Source organism: Stegodyphus dumicola, chromosome X2 (genome assembly GCF_044657685.1).
Source record: "Stegodyphus dumicola isolate Sdum_Otavi_A_Nest chromosome X2, ASM4465768v1".
NCBI lineage: Eukaryota > Metazoa > Arthropoda > Arachnida > Araneae > Eresidae > Stegodyphus > Stegodyphus dumicola.
This window is the reverse complement of record NC_140781.1, coordinates 35619104-35640496: the sequence shown is the minus strand read 5'-3', so window position 1 is coordinate 35640496 and position 21393 is coordinate 35619104. Positions and strand designations below refer to the sequence as shown.

General features: G+C 32.5%; 1 long non-coding RNA gene across 2 annotated transcripts in view; it reads right to left on the bottom strand.

Annotated features, from left to right (window-relative positions):
* Window positions 1-21393, bottom strand: part of LOC118182208 (uncharacterized) — a 244269-nt gene that overhangs the window by 192264 nt on the left and 30612 nt on the right. The gene's annotated exons all lie outside the window — the stretch shown is intronic.

The window sequence follows — 21393 nt, the reverse complement described above, 5'->3', positions numbered from 1 at the left end:
ACTGAGCCGGGTAATAGAGTGGATATATATATATATATATATAAATATATTTATATACGTTTGGTGGGGGCCGATTGCAACCAAAATACGAGGTGCACATCTACATGTTATAGCAGTCCTATATACAAAATTTCAACGTTCTGAGGCTACTCGTTTTTGAGTTATGCGAGATACGTACGTACACACGTACGTACATACGTTCGTACAGACGCCACGAAAAATTCTCTTCAGAATTAATTTTAAAGCAATTTTATAATTTTTTTTGAAGGAAAAGAGTATTTTATTCTGTCCTTACGTACAGATATCACGCAAAAACATCGTTAAATTGCATTCGATAGCGGTCAAAATGGATATTTTCGTTGAAATATGCTGCCTGAAACTTTTCGCGATTGCAATACTTCCTTTTTATATCGTACGAGGATGTAAAAACTTAATTTTATTATTTAGATAGATTACAAAAGAAAAATAAACTTAAGACGCCAGTGAAATATAGGTTGACTGCTATCTGTGGAGAACAGCATCATGCTTCGTGTAGTTTCAACGTTGATTAAGACACGTGGAGGATAAAGATATGGTAGCGTAACCTAACGTAACGCAAAGCTTTTAAATAAACGGCTAAGGACGTTTTAAACATTAAAACGTTCGTACTGGTGGTTATATACTATATGAATTTCTAGATTTTGAGTTTATATATTAGAAGGTTTCCAAGCAAGAAAAATAAAAATTCAGTAATGCCATCTCCGGGACTCGAATCACGAATCTTGTCAGACGTGCTACCCATTACACTGCACAAACACCCACGGGATAGGTTACATGCAAAATATTTTGGCAGAGGATGCATAATGGATGGGTTAAATATCTATTTTTTAATTACGTGAATCATGTAAACTTTCATAATATTATTGAGAAATACATATATTGTTTTTAGATCGTTGAGGTTTCTACAAATAATCTACTGCTGTAAGTTAAAATGTAAACTAATAATTTTATGCAGCATGAAATGGCAACTCCTTCCAGAACTGGCAGCTTTTCGTACCTCCTGAATACTTAAGGGAGTGGGAAGCATGTCGGAGAACTAGGAGTTTCTCAGATTGCGTGAAGGTTTAAGCATTCATACGGCAATTCGATAGATCAATGAAACATTACGTTCATGTAAAACATGATTATAAACTATTCAAAATTCAAAAACTAATGTGTCAGGCTTATAACTACCACGTTACACTGGTCATTCAGTTTAGATTATCTGTGAAGCTTGGCCTAGAGTAGAACATAATCAATTATGCTTCAGTCAATCAATAAGAGCTCAGAGAGTGAGTACAGGCGCAGTTTATTTTCTTACTCATTTATTAGTTCATATTTACAAAAATCATAGTGAATTATAATTTTTAAATCCTTAGAAATTACTATATTATAATACTAATCTAAAAGTGCTTGGTTTAAGGCGAAAGTTTAAGTTTTAAAATTATATTGGAGGGAGTTGTTTTGGATTAACTTTATATCTCCGGAAAATATTTTTTCAAGACTGGTTACTGTTTCAGAAGCTACTTTAAGTTATATCAGAAGAAGATTAAATTTATCAAGGACTCTACTCTGATGTAAGTTATCTAAAGGCGCTATGCTGGAATTATCTTTTCTTTGAGATAAATTTGCGAATATTTTAGGTCTGAGTCATTATAAAGTATAGCAATCAACTTCGTCTTGAAGGATCTTTTGAAAGAATGCGGGTTTTAAGACAAGTTAATCTCTCTCAAAAGGGAGAAAAAAGATGTTGGCTGATCTAATCTTGATCAAACGGTAGGCGGGAATTGCAACTGAAAGGTTAAGTAAAAAGTAAAAGTGAAGAATTAATCCAAGACAATATGAGACCCTCCACGTGGAAAGAAAAACTCTTGCTGCGATTATTCGTCACGGGCGATGAAGGATTAGACAAACAAAGGTCACCCGCTCTTACGCCTATTTAAATGAATTAAGCCCTTTGCTCGGCACTCCCCTAAGGTGCCTTGCGAATTCAATTTGGGGAATATACTTTTGTTCGGAGACTCTTGAATTCGTTAGCATTCCAGAAGCGCAGCGGTATTTGACTTCCCCCTTTACCCGGTTTCTGCAAAAGCAACACTAGCGGCATTCCTGAAAGCCGTTGCTGTCGCATTCCAGATTGATCGAAGAGCTCCTTCACTCGCTCGCTCTCTCTCGTTGGCATTTATCAAAGGCCTTGTTAGCTCAGGACTTGGAACGCCGTGTTCGTGCACTACTATTTTAGTTTTTAGCAGCTTCACTCTGGGTAACGTCACTTCCTCGAGGATGAGCGGAAACTCTGTCCTGACGTCCCAACATTTCCTCTTTTCACATTGGCTTCGGGCGAAATTAAAGCAAAGATTGTGGCTTCCATGAGGTCCTATTTAGAAAGAGGTTTTTTTTTCCTAGATAAGGTGGAAGATTAAAGATAAAACATGTGTCCATGCTGGAATAATAATTTGTTGTCTAAATTTAATGGTGACTAATACCGCATATCTTTCTTCCTTCAACTGGGATATATATATATATATATATATATATTTCTGAATGCAGCTAAAACGTTTGACGGATGCATGGCGCAAATTCATCAAAAAATATAGAAGTTGAATTCTTGAAAAAATCCTAGACCATTTTGCGCCGTTTTAATGAGAAAAGTCCACAACAACTCACAAAATACCAAAGAAGATTAAAATAACCTTTTCAAGAAGTCTTAACACGCACAACTTGTGCTACATACGAAAATTCCACTAATTATTATATCGGAAATTAAATCTGAAATGCATGAAACACAGGCGGGACTACGCAAAAAATTGACTAAATTAAGCTTGCTCAGAATATTACCGGCGCGTATTCGGCTAGCAAAACGTAAACCGAAATAAACTTTAAGCAGAGTTGGAAAATGCTAACAGCAAGAGGCGGTTGCCAGGGCCTGTAAGCTAAAGATTCAGAACCCTCAACTTAAATGCACATAAACCTAATGTCATTCTGATGAAAAATGCGGAAAGGATAAGATATAGTAAATTATTAATTATGTGTTACAAAATTAAATCTTAATAATTGCTTAATTAACGTAAGATACATTATAAAACTTCAAAGAATTTTAATTAAGTAGCTAAAGGAACAATGTTGTGCAATAAATAATCCCCCCCCCAATCTTTGATGGAGTTGGATCTCTAAGTTCCGAATTGCAATTTTTAACAGAAGAGAGAATAAGTATAATATCAAATTAATAGGCAAACAGATCAACAGTATTTCAATTTCGGGTATCATACCTTAACGGAAATATTTTTTTGACTATTTTGTTTCTGCTCGATTTCTGTACGTACCATCAGAATAAAGGACTCTTTTCTCTAAAAGGAATTTTAAAACGCATTTACAACGCATTCAAAATGGATTTTTTCGTGACGTTTGCACTTACGTAAACGCGCATGTAGCAAAACTCGAACATGATTAGCCGTAAAATGTTGAAATATTGTAAATATGGTTGCTATAACATCTAGTTCTGTACCTCCCGTTTTTATTGCAATCGCCAGGGACAAAATTATACACATATACATATACAGGGTGTATCAGTACAGCGGTGACGTTCCTTCAGAAGAGATAGAGTATACCTAGGCGATGGGAAATCACACAGCAATGCGTGGTCGAAAACGCTTTCCTGCCACGGTGGTGACGACACAAATCGCAAAAAAGGAAGAACACGAACAAGGTGAGGAAACATGTTTATTATGCTTAGTATAGCAGAAATTAAGAACAAAAACAGACCGTCATCAAAGAAGGTGTTCGAAATTACGACTCCGGACTGTGATGCAGGCGTCACATCTCCACTGCATGGAACAAGTATGACGTACGGTTTCTGCATCGTGATCCGGGGTCGTAATTTCGAACACTTCTTTGATGACAAGTATTGTCTGTTTTTGTTCTTATTTCTTGGTTTCCTGCTGCGGTAAGCATAATAAACCTGCCTTCTCACCCTGTTACTGTCCTTTCTATCTTGTGATTTGTGCCGTCATTGCCTGCCGCGCTAGGAAAGCACTTCCGACCATGCATTGCTATGTATCCCATCGTATAGGTGTACTCTATCGCTCCTGAAAGTCTGTCGCCTCTTTATTGATGCACCATGTATGTATATATATACACCCTTACCCTGCTGAAAGGTTCTTACACAGCCTTTATTATCGCAATCGTTGGTCGCAATCATATGCTTCCAATTGCAGAAGTGTTTTAAATGACGAAAATGTTCATGTTGTGGCAATTTTAAATTCTAAAAATTCATTTTGGACAAATAATGATATATAACTTTTAATGCGGTCTCCCGATTCCTATGCTAATATATGGGGAACTTTTATGGTCGTTATCGTTATGGAAAATAAAAATACAAGAAGTTTGACTCCCGTTCCAGAAAAATCGACCGGGATATTTAATTTCAAAATTCGCTTTCATACGATTTTCAACTCGCCTTGAAGGATAGGCTAATTAAGTTAGAAAAATTCGATAAAATAAAGTTAAATTAAGTGCAGCGAAAAAAGTGTTTAATTTAATAGACTGTGCAAGGAAGTCATATGACGTCCACATCAGCTTTTTTTCTAAATTTGTGATTTCATTTTTTATCCATAAATGACAAAGTGTGTTTTGATTTCTATCTTTGCTCTTCCTGTACTTCTTCCTTATAGAGAGTACTTTCCTGTATTCACACAGGAAAGTACTTTCCTGTATGGATACTTTACTTTTCATAGAGAGTCTGTGTTTCATCCTGTGTCTGTGGTTACTTCATTATAGAGGGCATCGTTATAGTCAAGAGATTGCTTTTTGTGCATCTTTGATCTAATCTGTTTGTATTATTAAACTTTAATTTAATTTTAAGCGAAGAAATGAATAGAGTTGAACTGACGAAATAGTTTATATTTCAGTTAATCCTTAGCTGAGCGAGTCCATCAGTGACCGAGGGGGTAAGACCACTGAACTGTGGTTATTTGACGGGGATTCAAATCCTTGGCGTAATTTATCATAATAAAATAAACCAAATCAGTCCTTAATTAAGGTATCAGAGATCTAACTACTCGCTAATTTTGCATGCTTCTTTCTATAATTTTTCTTGGCGTATCTTTTTGTATCAAGTCAAACTATATTAATTCCTTAAACACGCAAAATAATAACTCGTCAAATGACCTTCCAAGCTTTTAATGTGTTTGTTACAACCTCAATCTACGTTAGAATTTTGCCTAATTTTAATGTTGGTGGTTTTCCTTGAAATATGTTCCTTTAAGGTAATTCAAGTTTTTCAATTAGAGATACGTTTACTGAGAAGTTTAAATGATTAAATGTAAGGATATTTCCTTTTTCTTTTTTTTTTATTTAATAAAAAGTCAAAGTAGTCATGTGAGAGAGTTTAATTTTGGGAACTGAAGCAAGTTTGATATGTAAATTTATTAGTATAGCACTTAAAAGTGAGCGTTTCACAACATTAAAAATTGGAAACTTTTTGCATGGTTTTCTAATGCGTAATGATAAAAAATTGCTGTTATTGCTGTTACTTATGTTCATTTGTCTGACGTAGTTAGCCCATGCCCACGAAATTCCTCGTGTCAAGGAGCGCTAGATTACGCCTGTCGTTGGCAATAGCCTTGAGCACCTAACAGGTGACAGTGCGATTTGGTTCAGTTCCGCCCCTAATTTTGATGGAAAGCAACCCCCGGGGGCGGGTCGGAGAGATTCCCACTCCTCTCCCTTTCCACCAAACCACGCGAGAGGACTTTCGGCTAGCCGCATATTTAGAGTGCCGCCATACCGCACTGACACTATACATTTGCAAACATCCATGCCTTATCCGAGATTGGAATCCGGGCGCTTCGGCACGGCAGTCAGCGACGCTAACCACTACACCGATTAGGCGGCACAAAAACTATTTATTAAGGGTAGTGACTGTGCATTTAAATCTTTAATATCGTACTTAAAAGAAATAAATACTTCATAAAATTTATGTATAAATAATAAGCCTCGAAATATTTTGAGAATAAGCTGAAATCTCTAATTTAATTAATGTTCTTGTGGTTCCTGAATTCTTAAAGAAAACTTTCATATTATATTAAACTTTCATATTACTATTCACTGTAATATTTAATTAAAGTTTCCCTGACAGTTACTTTCCTTTATATCTTTCTTCGTTACGTACTTACTCAGTACAAAGGGCTATTCAAATTTTTGCTGCAAGCGCTATTAGTTAAAGTTAGAAGAAACCGTAATCAGTTAAATCTTGTGAAGAAGTCTGGCCGCTATGGCTGCTACTGGCTTACAGACACCTTTTCCGAGTGGAAATGAATGCTTGATGTCGCCACCTGGTAAGCGTTGGATGTTAGTTGTGCTTTTCTGTCGAACCCAAACAGGTTATATTCGCGTAGAGCTACTGAAATTGTAATCCATCCAATATATCATAGCCGTTCAGTTAGCAATCTCAAGAAGAAGTTGAAAAACTTGTTTTATGTAATTTTCAGTGTAAATCCCACAAATTATGAGGAATAAATTTTTATTATCTTTACTCTTTACCATTTGAGATGCATATTGTGTTAACTGAAAGCAGTAGGAGAAACGATAATTTGTAAACCAAGAGTTAACTTTCAGAGATTATCTGTAATGTACAAGTAGTTTAATTAAATAGTTAGACACGTTTTAGAGGTTACGATGCCAGACTTGATTTATGTTCAGTTAGATATGCGAGCAACTTATCTCTTTAAAAGTCTTATGAAAACTCAGGATAGGAAACATCCATTGAGATTTGAGATAAAAAGCTAAGAGAATGAACCATGTTTCAGAAAACCTTTATTTACGTATTACGTAAAAGCATTCACATTCGAATTGCAGACTCGATACAATATTAAATAAAACTGGGTTTGTAAACTTAAATCTTGTGTAATTATATTTATCCATTTGAGAACAAAGGAATTTTATGGGTTAGTTTGTGTTAGTACTTCATCATCAATGATTTAGTACTTCATCATCAATATAAGAAAGTGCTAAGAACGAAGATAGTTCGAATAAAACAGTAGCTTAATATAAATAGCATATAAAAAGTTTACATTTACCATTTATATTAAGCTACTATTTGAATCTACAAAGTGCATAATAAGTTTGACAGACATTTTAAATTATTCCGAGAAGTTACCTTCAAACACTGTTTCCACCTAGGATTAAGTTACATTCTGAAGCGAATTTAAGTATTATCATAGAAAACAAATTTCTACTGAAACGTCCTTATTTTTCTTCAATTGAATGTCTTTCATTTTTAGATGATCGAAAATGACTTGATATGAGTTTGATAGTAAATGAAAGATTCCGGTTTCCGAATGATTACACTTACCAAAGTTTGTAATGTTATTATTTGCTATTAATCGTTTAAAATTACTCGTTTTACTAACAAAGAATCTGGAGCCAATTTCCAGTAACTGGAGTGTTAAGTTTACGAATCTACTCAGATAGAAATCGGGGATACATTTGAATAACAGACACTCGTCCATTATTAGAAGGAAATATTGTTATAAAAGCTGAAACCCTAAAATTCAAATTTATTATAAACATTGTGATTTAAGGCAAAATATTGCTGAAATTCGTTAGTATCAAGGCAAATATTACCAGATTTCTTCTTAGGGCTAGTTAAAAACTAATTTGCATCAATGCTTGAAATATGTATTTGACTTGAATTAGACTTTGCGAGACTCGAGTCTATTAGGAGACATATATGGGCAGCAGCAGTAGAAAAGTGCAAACACTCGCGACTAAAAACAAGGTCAAGCTATTATTGTAACTTTTATACTAAGATTTATTTTGTTCTTGGTGGGTACAAATACGACTACAAGGTTATCACTTCAGGAATATCAAAATTAACGTCCTTAATAATATGCTTTTATCTTATGAACGCCCTCTATTATATTTTTATATTTTATAAATTATTCGGGGTTTGATCTTTGGCTATGCTAATATCGTATTTACACGAGTTTTCATTTCGTACCTAAAGCAACAAGCATAGTATAAGACGTTCGAATATAAGCTGGAATTGTTATGATCTGAGAAATAGCTGTATTCAAAGTAAAAAGTTACAGGCTGAGAAAAGTTACCAAATTATGAATTATACGCAAAATGCATTTGAAACGCTACAGTTAATCTAAACTCTATTATTATTATAATAATAATATTATTATTATTGTTATTATTACTACTACTATTATTATTATTATTGTTATTATTACTATTATTATTATTATTATTATTGTTTTTATTATTATTATTATTATTATTATTGTTTTTATTATTATTATTATTATTATTATTATTATTAGAGGTATTTAAAGTCCTTTCTTTTAATTTATAGTTAAAGGCTATGGAGATTAAATGATGGTTAAAATATGAGAGAACGGCGAAAAACCATAAAAACCTTTTCCATGTATGACATGTTTTAAATTAGACTTATTTCTAAATCATATTGCATCATCGTTCTTTAATTATTTGTTTAATCAATATTTGATCGCGTGAGTCAAACTAAATCAAAAAATATTAAATGAAGCCTTGCGTAATAATATTTTTATATTAACATGCGCAGTTTCCCTAGAAGGATTATTTAATTTTCGTATCTACGTTTTGCGGTTTGTTTATTTTTATATGTCTGAGTGCGATTTCTCTAAAAGTTCGCAATTTGCTTGGATTTTACTTTAGATGAATCTGTAATAACGGGTAACGTAAAAATGCGAGAGGTTTGCATAAGAACCGTATCCATGCTCAAGGTCAGAGAGAACTGAATCCAGTTTTAAAGAGAAAATTATAAGAAACTAACTGTTGGTTTTGATTTTGTAGACAAAGAAGTGATTTAAGAGTCGACCGAATCAGAGATATTATGATGATCTGACTAAAAACAGAATTCTTGTAGAGAGACCGCTATCTGAATCTACTTTGCTGCATGTGTCTTCCATGTATAATTTAACCTATTTCGCATTATTAAGCAAAGTATTGGTAATAAATTTATTTCCTTTTCCTTAATGTATAAGGTTCCATTAAAATGCATACGGAAAGAACTTAAAAAAGGTCTTTTTTTAATTCATAGCTTTGAGTAGATAAAAACTTCACAAAATTTGAGAAAATATGAATAATGTCATTCATTTTGTGGGCCTGATCATTACAGGCAACGTATACAGTTTTGTCAAGCAAGATTCAAATTTTGGAATAGCAGCTGTGGAGTGTTTTCCAAATGCGTTATTAAGAAAGACTATTGATAGCGAATTGGATTTCACCTGCACATATTATTAAGAAAAATGTTTATAGCAAATTGGATTTCAGTTGCACAAATTCAGTTAGTTGTACCCAGTTCATAAATCTCTTCAATGAACACAGAAAAATTATATTTCCAACGCAAGAGCATTATATTTAAAATTTAAATTGCGCAAAAAAACAAAACGAAAAGAGATCTCAATTAGCCCAAGAGTAGTTCTAATAGAGAGATACCGTGTTCATACTAGCTAATGCATCTTCCGTGAGTTTCGAGGTTAACTTAAAAATCTGTTTCTAATGGCACTTAATTTTTATTTAGCGGAATTTACAAAGACACATTGCTAACGAATTACTTTTGAAATGTCTTTAAATTAAATATTGCAATCCAGAAAATAAAGAATAATGTTTGGAAATAATATTTATGTTACTGGAACATTTAATTTATCTAAAATTTTATTGAAATAAAGTAGCAGACTTTAAGTGAACAAAATGATCATGCTATGTAATATTCTTTACAGATAAACTTACTAATTTATTAAAATTACTTCTTAGGGGAAGGATCTATATTTGGTTAGATTTCATACTTATTTCAAATGCCTAATTATAAGATCTCGAGTAAATTACAATTTCGTAAAAGATCAGCATCGTTCAGAACCTAACAGCAGGAAAGTTAAATATAAATACAAACAAAAAAGCATATGCCTGATTAATTAACACTTGATTTTGTACATGTTTTAATTTCAGTAATGTAAGATGTGATAAAATAAAATTAACTTTTAGCAGTGGAAGATAAGATAGCTAGCGGTAAATTCCAGGCTAGCTTTAAAAATTCCCATTTAAAATTTCGGTAATGATCAATAATTTACCGTGGAAAGGATATGCATTCGCCTGTAGTTTTTTGTTTTCTATATTTCGAAAACTGTTTGGTGTACAGAACATTTTGGAATTCCTCTGTCTGCTAAAAGTATTATTTTTTTGTGTAACATATGGTAGTACAGAACTTTAACATGGATTTACAATTTGAGAAATATCCAATAACCAGCGAGATTCTTCTTCCAGTTATTCGATTTTTGTCCCCTTTTTCTGTTCCGCATTTTGTGGCTGCGGTTGTTAATGTTTCTTTTTTTCTTAAATGTTCGGTATAAGTTAAGACTGGAATGTGGAAAACAAATGCATGTGAAATTTAATTTTTTTCTTGAGCACAATATTGCTGCCAATATATATTAATTGCATTAATTCAGCCAACATATATTAATTGCAGGAAAATGATAAAAGTAATTTTGGAATGTTGCTGTAAAACGTTAAAACGAAGGCGTTACTGAGATTTCCTTGTATTTAACTGAGCTGCATTCAATTTTAGAATCATATTACTTGCTATAATAAAGATTTCGGGTGTAATTTTAGCTTGAAGAATTTTAATGAATGTTTTTTGTTAACTATTAGGTTCCAAAATAATCTTAGCTTTGAAAAGCTCCGCATTTATATTTAGAGAATCAGTTCTCTTTAAATGCATTGTATATACGGCATATTTTTAAATACATAGGTTTGAATAGGACAGAATAAAAAATTGTAAAAGAAAGCATCGACTTACTTAAAATTCAGCAGTGAATCTCTCATTAGACCTGCACTTTATTCGCATTACAAATTGATTCTGAATGCCCATCAAATTTGAATTTCATTATGTAGAGTGAAATTGATGAAGAGCATAGAAAGGCTTTTTATTCTTTTAAATAAAGTCATATTTTAAAAAAGGACAAAAGAGAGTTTGGATTCAATTTCCAATTTTACTTATACATTTCATAAAATTATTAACAAATATGTTGCCATCGAAGTGTTTCAAAGCCAGCTAATATATTTTCGTTTTGCATATTAATTTGTTTTATTCATAGATCAGAAAAAGCATACATGTTCATGCAAATGTTAAAAAAATAAAGACTCGAATGCTAGTATATATTCACAACATTCAGAGGTTATGCTTGTGAGTACTTTCGAAAAGGTGGCTTTAATATTATGTAATTATGTTCCATTTTACTAAGAAGTACACAAGGTTTTTGCAGGGCCGTCTACAACCTTAAACAGTCTTGAATTCTAATTCATTTGCATGTATATTATTTTTATTATTGTTGTTGTGTTTCCGTAAGTTGGAAGGTATATTCATATTGAACTGACACGTAATCTCACGTAATTACTGTAGGGAAAAAGTGTAATATTTTAATACATATGCCGTTATTAGAGCTTTGCTAAACAAATAAATTAAATCAATTCAAGAAATTAAAAATGCTTTTAAAAAATCGAAAATATCTAATAACTTTAAATCTGAGAACAACAGCTACTTGGCTTTTGTTATCGCAGTGTCATTTATTAATTTCCTAATAAAAGTTGCAAGGAATTTGCTTTTGAACAATAATTTTGAACGTTCTACATACTTTACATCATTTAGTGCGTATCTGTGGGTGCGAGGTAATATTTTAATTAATTAAACATATAAGTTAATGTTTTAGTTTTAATTTGCAATCTAACGTCTTCCTTTTAATTTGATAGTTAATAATTTGATTTTAATTTGATAATTTGATTCACATTTTGTCTTAAAAATAGAAAAACTCTTTTAATTAATTTACCTGATGTGCATCGTTTCTGGACTAAATTATTATCGTCATATGATATTTGTATAACGCTAGTATAACGAAAACTTATGTAACCTAGAAATTAAAATAACATTTATTTTGTGCAACAACTTCCTTTAATTAGCTGTAAAACTAATCAAATTAGTCTATTATTCTACGCTATTAAAATAATATTTTAACTAACCATTGCAGGAACGACGGTTTTTAATTTTGCTTCCAGTTCTGATTGCAGCTTTGTTTAGAAATATGAATCCCCCCGCAACTTCTTCGAAATTTATAGCTATGTTAAAATATGCTTGTGAGTATAAAACGAATCAGTGATCTGCTTGCAATAATGCCCTTACTAGTGTATGAAGTATATGGTACATACACCGATTGTCAGAATCCATACCATCTCTTTTAGAAGACAAGCAACGTCATTATATATAAAAACTATTACTTTGGCATATTCGAAACAATATATCAGAACACAAACACTTACTACGACACATCTACTATTCCTGAAAGCCTCGGTAGTACGTCTATCTGAATAACAGTTGCAGACTGAACCTCGCATTATCATGGACAGTTTGAAGTACCAAAAACTATTGCTTTTATGCAAATTAATAAAGGAGAACAGCTAAAAGTCATAACATGAGAGATCTGATGAGTAATGTGTTTATAGCAAAGCAAGAAACCAGGTATCTATTTCTGTACAAAGAATGCCTTAATTGACATGACCATATATCTGGAAGCTTTATCATGGTTAAAATACATTCTATCTTCTCACCGTTTGTGTTGTTTTCTTGTTCTTCCTGCAGAAACCGCAAGCGTTTGTACATAGTTCGCGGAATTAGCAATAGACCTTACTGCGATTAATTCATGTTGAATAATTTTTAATTTGTCAACAAGAATAATCATCATCAAATTAACTTTCCATTGTTGACTCCTCTTAGCTTTTCGGATCATAGGCGGGAAACGATGTTTCGATTCCACTAGTAGTCATATATTTAAAGCTTGAATTTGATGCAGCCGTCTCAAAATGTTCGCTGGAAGTTATATTACTGTATTCCTTTTGATCGGTATTCAAAGTTCGTTGAACTTGAAGAACACATGAAACATTTCCAAATCTTCTTTCATAATGATACAAGAGGATCTAATGCAGGTGTTCAATTCTTCATCTGTTACATATTTAGTTCAAGACTTCGATGGTTTGCCTAAAGGGGTACGTTTTCCAGTAATTACTGACCATATGGCCCGGCTGCTGACTATTCCGTAAACAATCTGCTCTCTCTCCATATAGATATTCTGAATTTTCAAGTACTTTCTGTTTTTTAGCGTATATGTTTCTGTAAATTCACTATGAGTGAGTTTTAGGAATGTTAATGAGAAAAGCTAAGCAGCGAAAAAGGTTATTAAATTCTCAATGAAGGTGAAACAATAAATTGTTGAGGATGGCACGATTGTTGAAGATGGCACGAGTATCCGCGACTTGGCTATGCATGACGTATGCCGAGTACGTTGGTGTCTACGATTGAGAAAAATAAAGACACCATTAAATCAGCTAACGCTGCTAAGAAGATGAAATCGCTTACCAGACTAAGATCAGAAACGTTGGAGCACGTTATAAAATTTCTTATGATCTAAATAACAAAAAAAAAAAAAAAAAAAAAAAAAAAAAATGCTTATCTACAATGCTTCATTTATGTACAGTATACATTTTACCCAATGTATTTGTATTTTAGTATGAAACAGTATTATAATAATAAAAATAGAATTTTTGCATGAGAACGGATTAATTATATTACCTTTGTTACTTAGTGGAAAAGTTCGTTTGCTGTACGCCCAAGGATCTGAAAGAATTAATGATGTGTACCGTGGTATCATTGTATATCATAAGTTCAGATAGTCGAAGATGAATTGTAAGAAATTTATTCCTTCTTATTGCCTGCCTTTGCGGCGTAATTTGAAAGCACGTCTGACTAGCAATCAGTAGGTCCGGAGTCCCTGTTCAGGGCTCCTTGTTCAGTCATTAGGTTTTTCGAAACGGGTAACATGAAAAATATATAGTATGCTCGCCAGGACAGGAACTTCACTCATTCGATTGTTATCCGGATGTGTTTTCCAACTACGCTATGAAAGCATGAGATAAGGAGGGGAGAAATACCTTACATTCTTCCTCAGTTAAAGGGCTGTTGGGAAGTCGGGACACCCAATAGACAAATCCTGGCAGTGGCCAGTTACGGTTCAACACCTTTAAATCCGGCAGCTATATGTGAGTTTCGTTAGAATATTATCGAAAACAAAAAAACTTAGAAATCCGTAATGCCTTGCCGGAATTCGAACTATGGTCCTTTCAGTTGTTATCTAGACGTGCGTCCAGTTACACTACAAAGGCATTCGAGAAGGAAGGAAAATTTACTCTAGAGATTTATCTGTATACCATACATCAATATTATTTTTGTGAGATGCAAATACTAAAGATTTTGCATTTATTATAAAAAAATAAGTATAAAAGGATTATACGATTTTTTAAATTTAATTGTTTTTTAGAATTGCAAAGGATGAGGTATAAGGGCGCAGTCTGATTGCTTTACAGCCACCATTGTTTTACCGTAGCCTTACCTAATTATTAAAGGTCATAATAATCATCGCGTACGTTCAGTTGAGAAACCTGGAAAAACTGTTGCATCAGAAGTCCAAAATAAATGTTATTTTTTCCTTTGTTAAAGTTCTCTGCTTTTTGAGAGCAGCTACCCTACACGAATTATTTTGCTATTATATTTACATTATTGTATTAAACATGATAAAATTAAACAAGAAATGCCAAACAACACATGTTATACTATGCTTATGTTATTGGATTCACTAGATGTTCAAACCCTGGCGATCAACAATTTTCGCACCTTTAAATAGATGCTTAGCTTACCATACGGTTAGCAAAAGTTCAGAAGTTATAGCTATATACTATAGCTAATTTGATGCCGAAAACATTTATCTTTATATTTATTTTACTTTCCTTTAGTGATATTAGGCCTGCACGAAAACGTCAAGCGTGTTTTCGCTAACTTGTTTGAAAATTTTAATTTTTATAATAGAATGGTATACATGCTGGTAATATATAAAAGACTGATATCTGCGCACGTTGTTTCATTCTTGTTATACTTAACTTTACAATTATGCTTTAGTGCTTGTAGCCTACGGGATTTGTCCCTGACATTGTTTTCAAATTGAGCTGAAGTCTGCAAAACATTTTTACCATAAAATGTTTGGATATAAGCGGACCCAATGAGCTCAGATTCTCATTTCATGAATCCATTTTCGTTATTAAGATATCCGTATATTAAACGTATATAAGCAACACTTAAGGTAATTAAAAGTAACTTGCTAATTGTAACAAAACTTGTACATTGCAGAATTCAATACAAAGAAAACCTTTTTGTTGCAATCTTTAAAGTACGTTGGCGAGCATCTACCTCTACGTTGAAGACATATTTAAGATTGGAGGCTTCGTATTTCTTGTTTAATATCTTAATGGCAGAAGACTTAGAGTGACTCAACTATTTAGAAAAAAGTCTGGGTTTAAAATTTCGAATTCTCCTTTTCAGATCCAAATAAACATTCTAGCAATGTCTGTAAATTGCTTTCCGTTGAAAACATTAGTACCACCTATGGAAAAACGCATTTTAAAGTACTTGGGATTACTATTTTGTTTCTCTGTCTAAATTAATGTATGAATGAATTAACTTCTCTCTTTGGCAGATAAAAATGGAAGAAGTTTGTATTATCTTTGAAAAGGGACGTTTTAAGCTATAGTACTTTGTTTTTAATCAAATCTTTGAAATAAGTAATTTTACAGCAGAACTAAATATAACTTACAATATCAAATCTCCATTTTAACGACTAATAAAAACATTATTAATGCCGCGTTTTTACGCGAAAAGTATTAATAGTTTCTATATTAAAATAATAAAAACGAATTATGTTTCTGTCTTTCAATGAATTTAAAATATTTTATAATTTTATTATTTAAAGCATTCTCAAAAAGTCCATAATCGTCATAAAAAGTATAAAATCATAACCAACGAGAAGAATTTGAAGTAATTTAATGACCTGCAAAAAATAAATGTGTATATTGTCAAAAAATAAGTAAATCCAAAACGTTAACAATTTTAATAAATTTACCATTTGAAGAAGTAAATTAATTTTAATCAGCAATTTTAGTCACTCTTCATCAACCGCATTTAGACAAAGTTTGTTAAAGTTTGATACGTAATGTATATGATAATATACTTAATATTTGTAAAAGCGTTTCATATTGAGTATTTTAATGCCGTTTAACGTAATTTTAGTAAATTAAACTAATGTTTGTTTAAGAAATAAATTTAAGGATGACGTAATATCTCTTATATCGTATCACAATGAATATTTTAACGTGTATAAACTAAAACTTATTAATATCTTCTGATTGAATATAAATTTGTTCATTTTCTGTGAAGATAACAAAATAGTGATCTGTATCAAAGGTGTATCATGCAGAATAAACACGATGACAACACTTCTTATTATAATCCCCTTGGAAATATAACGCACATTCAAAAAGGTATTTCTTTCTAGAAGGATTCAAAAAGAGATAATCCTTTCTTTGTATATCTCTCATTGACACTTAGATACGGTTGTGCTACATTTTACGTTTTAGCGTAAAATTTTTATGAAATGGAGACAACATAAGTTAAGTTAAAATTTCATCCTTGCAATGCCTGAACTATATTGAATAGTCTAGTTTTTTAGCGTTTACTGGATTGAAATTTTGAAGCAAAGTTTTAAATATTATACGCTAATCTTTTTATGCATACACAAAAACGAAGGCTCCAAAGCTCTGAATTTCTGTGAATATTCAATTTCATCCGTGTAAGATAACCATGTAAGGAAATTCCCTATGTTATCTCGTGCCTTCGTGGTGTAAGTGGAAGCACGTTCGGCTGAAAATTGGGATGTTTTGAATTCAAACCCTGACAAAGACATAGCCGGTATCTCACTTTTTCTGAATTCGAAAAGTATAAAAGACTCTACATGCGAGGCCTAAACGAAAACGTTGTTGAAGATAATTTGTCACTACTTGGATTTGTCTGCTAGTTCTCTTCCTCTCTTTCGTTTTTCTTTTCCACACTTAATGGGACAACCCCCCACTGGTTTAGTTAGCTTTTCAGCCCAAAACTCAATTATTGGAGCTATCTTACAATTTACGCTTCTGCAATATGTCTGCTTCTTTGACATTCAAACCAAATGTTTATCGAAGGATGGAAAATTTTCGGTCAGTTAATGATAATAGGTTTAGCAGGGAAGGAAGACATGCAATGTGTTTTGTCAATTGAATTCTATACATTACGATATTTTAAAGCAACGAAAGAATCAAAGTAGTTAACGCAATATACATAGATGCACTATTATAAAGATACAAAAACTATTATAAGGACAAAAATTGCAGCAGAATACGCAGTGATGAAACGTAGACAAGATAATATTTACATAAATATTTCCATATGAATACAATTAAAAGCAAAGCTTGAGTTAGCAAAGCTAACCTATAAATTAATATATTTGTATAACAGAATAACGCATTAGTACAACATAAACATGAGAAATATATTTAGACAGATAAGCTATACAAAGAAGGCATACATTTTTTGGATCTGCAAAAATCTGAAAAACTATGCGGAATAATTAATACAACGATATCTCAAGGTAAATAAATACTCCATACGAAGAAAGAATTTTTAAAAAATACCAAATGTATATAGCTGTTGGACCTTTTTCTTTTGAGGGATGGAAGGACAGTAAAAGGGATTACTCCATGCTTGTCTTTTAATTAGGTGGAAATAAAAGGAGATTTCGCTTTCCTTACACTGTGCCTTCATGGTGTAATTGGGAAGCACGTCTGGCTAGCAGTCTTAATATCCGAGCTTGATTCGCTGATTTCTGACAAGGGCATCGCTTTATTATGTTTCCCAACTTTAAAAATATAAATTACTTTACAAAGGGTGCCCGGACTAAAATGGGCTGGACAATAGATCGTCACCTCCAGGTTTTGATCATTATATACCCTCCTGACTAGTCCCCCTTTAAATTATGAGAATTTAAAGTATGTTCTCCTTCCTCACCGCCTGTGATGGTATAATTGGAAAGCACGTCCGTCTAGAAATCAAGAAGATTGGAGCTTGAATCCTGACGAGAGCATTGCTGATTTTTCTTGTTTCCCGCTCCTAAATAAACCTGATAACTCTGCAACTTGCCTAACGTAATCATTAATTCCCTGCTACAAAGTAGAACAGCTATATTCTAATTAAAAGATTATAAAGTTGAAATGAAATTACATGTTAATTGCCATGATAATGAAAAAGTATTCAAATTTCTTCTCTTCCTTCGCACGGTTTAATTTTTAAGTCTTTGAAATATAGCACACACAAGTCGCAGAGTGAATATATGGTTTTTACTTGAAACAAAGAAGCATGAAAAAATTCAAAAGCTCCTAAAATATGCCTCTTCAAACAACATTAAACTTTTTCCTAGCAGACTCAAAACTAATTAAAACAAATTTTCTTCCTTCCCATAAGAATAAAAATGCAAAGGAAGTTTTCGGGACTTGTTCTTTTAAGTATGTCCGAAAACCCGGCAGATGGTCTCCAAGTTTGCATAATGAAACTAGAAAAGCTTTCTTTTCTGTATCGTTCCTCTATAGCGTGACGTGGGGAGTTTCTAGGGTCGTGGTGCTTTCAAAAGTTTCTTAAGAAGCTTCTTAGATGTCGTGATCATTTCCCGGGCATCCTCCTCGATGTATAACATTGAACAATTGCTGGTGACTCTGCACGCCATCAGGTAGATTCGCCTGACTGATATTCCGTGTTCGGATACTAAAACCTGATATTATTTCATGTCGTGCCTATTGAGAGGGTTCAATCAAACGCAGATTGTGGGTATGAAAGAAATAAAAACCTTTCGTTTTGGTATGAAGTACGTGTTTTTTTTAAAAAGGGTTTACGCTACTTGACAAGTAAAGAACCCCTCCAGTCTTTTTCTTTAGGCAGAATTTTAAGTGATGCAACTTGTAAACAGCTGTGTAAAAACGATTCCTTCATTTGCCTCATCCATAAAAAGTCGATTTTGTAGTATTTGTATTCTTAAACACTCCGACCCTACAAGATTTATAAAGTAAAGTTCTGTGGGTTTTGAAGTTCAGAACCCACAGAAATTCACAGAGACATCAGCAAAATAAGACATAACGTCATAGCTCTCAGAGAAACTACGGGTTTTACACATAACAATCTAACAGATGAACGAGATATGAAAGTAAAATTAAGCTTACTGGTGGACCCCAAAATAAGCATTTGAATTGTAGGTATGTAACCACTCTTTCCTTACTACAACTAATATTCTCTTCGAGTTTATAGAATGAATTCGCTTATATCTAATTAACATATAAAGATAAGCACGCGCCTTACTTTACGAGCTCCGTTTTGAGAGATTACAGAACTGCGAAATGAGACACATAGCTCTTGCTGTTTGGTTTACACGCTTGTCCACGCCTGAAAATTGCATGAAAATTATTATCGGCTCTGTAAAATCTGTAACAAAGACTGGTTTTTTATGAAAATTTAAGAAAATTGATGACCAAATAAACAAACCATTCTCCCTCTACCCCAAACCAATCATAACAACTTCTAAATGATTTCACGGAAACAGGTTAGACCAGGGAGATTTGTCCATTAAGCACTGATAAGAGGTAGAGAGTAGGACAATAACCACCAAGTTTAGCGGAAATGCAATAGTCTAGGAATGTAGACATGTGCCTATTTGCACAGAAAGAAGTACAGATAATTTTAACACACAAAATAATAAATACAGCGTGTATTTTGTCCTTTAAACGAAGAAAACGAATTTTTTTGTCAAAATTTTAGATCGAATTCATAAATAAGTGATAAAAATTTAGTTCAAATTAATGAGATATTTTTAACATTAATTCCAATACAAGTTTTTGGGGGGTCTTTGGATTAGTTAAAATTAACCGAAGTTTCAAATTAACGAGCGGCCATTGCACTTCATTCAGAATTCCTAACTTAAAGTGATGCTAGCAGCAGTTCCCAATAACAAATTCTTAGAGCAATGCCAACCAAACAGTAAATTTCAGTAACGTTTCTGTTTCTTTTATTTTAAGTTAGTCTGAATAAACTGGAGAGAAGAGGCATGTATCAGAAATGGAAGAAATCGATAGAAACGTTTAACTCAAGCATTAGATGTTAGTTGAAATGAATTAAATATTTGATGATAACAAGCTTTCTAGGTTTCAAAGTTTAGCGTTTATAAATTAATCCCCTTAAATCATGATATTCTGTAGTCAACTGTCAGACATATTCATCGTAAAGGCTCCCCATCAACATTATGATTGAGTTTAGACAAGCATTAATTATTCACGTTGCCTAAATTAAACATCCTATCCAATACTGGCCTGTTCTTACTAAATAGTTTATTTTTCAGAATACCAACAAGTTTAAGAACACAGTTAAGCTTGTATTCTTTACAGTAGTAATTACCATTTGATAAGAAAACTGAGTGACACTGTTTTAATTCTACAGATAATAAAGGCCTAGCTGCATGGGTAGTTTCCTGTTTTCTCCAATGGTTAATATTCTTAGAAAGTCCTCGAAGAAGACATTTCCCTTTCTCGTGCGGTTTGCCAAAATAAATGAACGGAATCTGCAAACAATTTCGTTCATAATTCTTGTATTATTCCTTGCTAACTAATATGTTTACAAAATTTACAACCGAAAGGGATAAATGAATGAAAAGCATTTTTTACCGTACGAAAAATATATTATGGGTTTAACGATAGAAATAGTGTTAAAAGTGTTATAATACGATGTTCTCTTAAGTTTAATGAAACTATCACCAAATATTATTTTGGTTTATACTGTTTTAAATACTACCTGCCGTGTAGTAGAAGCTAAACCAAAGACGTCAGAGTGATGTAGAAGGCCAAACGTGTTTCATTAAAACTTTGAAAAGTCACAACTATGCACTCAGTTGTTAGAATAGTTCGGATTTAATTAAAGGTTGAGGATCCATTTATCCAGATAAATGAAAATCTGAGCTAAAGTAGAATCTAATATTTTCAATCTTGTTAACATTTATTGGCATAGTCGAGTATAGTATATTACTTGTTAATGCGTTCGCGAAATTTACAAATGAATGTGAACATAAAAACCAGAAACATTTCCATCATGAAAACTATACGAGGATACTATTGACATAAATATTTCTTAGATTTTTTTAAGCTTTATATATAAATAAATGCAAAATATTGTTATGGTCGCTGATTTTATATCATCACCTCATTGAACTTAATAAAACATGTTCTAGAATAATGAAATGAGTCGGATGATAAAATAACCGGCTAGGCCAGTTTAAAGTTCTTGTAGGGTTTACTTTAATTTCTCAATAGTTACTTTTATTTTTGAAAAAGCTTTCC